The following is a 1,859-nucleotide window of genomic DNA, read 5'->3' as shown; positions in this document are numbered from 1 at the left end:
CATAAAATAGTCTAATATCTTCATTTTTTCAACATACGTAGCTATTACCCTCGAAAACTAAAACTTTTGAAATAGGAAAAGAGCCTTTAATCACATTCTTTACCATTTGCAATCATAAAATGTCTAATATCTTCATTTTTTCAACATACGTAGCTATTACCCTCGAAAACTAAAACTTTTGAAATAGGAAAAGAGCCTTTAATCACATTCTTTACCATTTGCAATCATAAAATAGTCTAATATCTTCATTTTTTCAACATACGTAGCTATTACCCTCGAAAACTAAAACTTTTGAAATAGGAAAAGAGCCTTTAATCACATTCTTTACCATGTGCAATCATAAAATTGTCTAATATCTTCATTTTTTCAACATACGCAGCTATTACCCTCGAAAACTAAAACTTTTGAAATAGGAAAAGAGCCTTTAATCACATTCTTTACCATGTGCAATCATAAAATAGTCTAATATCTTCATTTTTTCAACATACGTAGCTATTACCCTCGAAAACTAAAACTTTTGAAATAGGAAAAGAGCCTTTAATCACATTCTTTACCATTTGCAATCATAAAATAGTCTAATATCTTCATTTTTTCAACATACGTAGCTATTACCCTCGAAAACTAAAACTTTTGACATAGGAAAAGAGCCTTTAATCACATTCTTTACCATTTGCAATCATAAAATAGTCTAATATCTTCATTTTTTCAACATACGTAGCTATTACCCTCGAAAACTAAAACTTTTGAAATAGGAAAAGAGCCTTTAATCACATTCTTTACCATTTGCAATCATAAAATAGTCTAATATCTTCATTTTTCCAACATACGTAGCTATTACCCTCGAAAACTAAAACTTTTGACATAGGAAAAGAGCCTTTAATCACATTCTTTACCATTTGCAATCATAAAATAGTCTAATATCTTCATTTTTTCAACATACGTAGCTATTACCCTCGAAAACTAAAACTTTTGAAATAGGAAAAGAGCCTTTAATCACATTCTTTACCATTTGCAATCATAAAATAGTCTAAAATCTTCATTTTTTCAACATACGTAGCTATTACCCTCGAAAACTAAAACTTTTGAAATAGGAAAAGAGCCTTTAATCACATTCTTTACCATGTGCAATCATAAAATTCTCTAATATCTTCATTTTTTCAACATACGTAGCTATTACCCTCGAAAACTAAAACTTTTGAAATAGGAAAAGAGCCTTTAATCACATTCTTTACCATTTGCAATCATAAAATAGTCTAATATCTTCATTTTTTCAACATACGTAGCTATTACCCTCGAAAACTAAAACTTTTCCAAATAGGAAAAGAGCCTTTAATCACATTCTTTACCATGTGCAATCATAAAATTGTCTAATATCTTCATTTTTTCAACATACGTAGCTATTACCCTCGAAAACTAAAACTTTTGAATAGGAAAAGAGCCTTTAATCACATTCTTTACCATGTGCAATCATAAAATAGTCTAATATCTTCTTTTTTTCACATACGTAGCTATTACCCTCGAAAACTAAAACTTTTGAAATAGGAAAAGAGCCTTTAATTACAGTCTTTGCCATTTGCAATCATAAAATAGTCTAATATCTTCATTTTTTAAACGTACGTAGCTATTACCCTCGAAAACTAAAACTTTTGACATAGGAAAAGAGCCTTTAATCACATTCTTTACCATTTGCAATCATAAAATAGTCTAATATCTTCATTTTTTTCAACATACGTAGCTATTACCCTCGAAAACTAAAACTTTTGAAATAGGAAAAGAGCCTTTAATCACATTCTTTACCATTTGCAATCATAAAATAGTATAATATCTTCATTTTTCCAACATACGTAGCTATTACCCTC

Source organism: Artemia franciscana, chromosome 17 (assembly GCF_032884065.1).
Source record: "Artemia franciscana chromosome 17, ASM3288406v1, whole genome shotgun sequence".
Lineage (NCBI taxonomy): Eukaryota > Metazoa > Arthropoda > Branchiopoda > Anostraca > Artemiidae > Artemia > Artemia franciscana.
Note: the sequence above shows the minus strand (reverse complement) of the source record.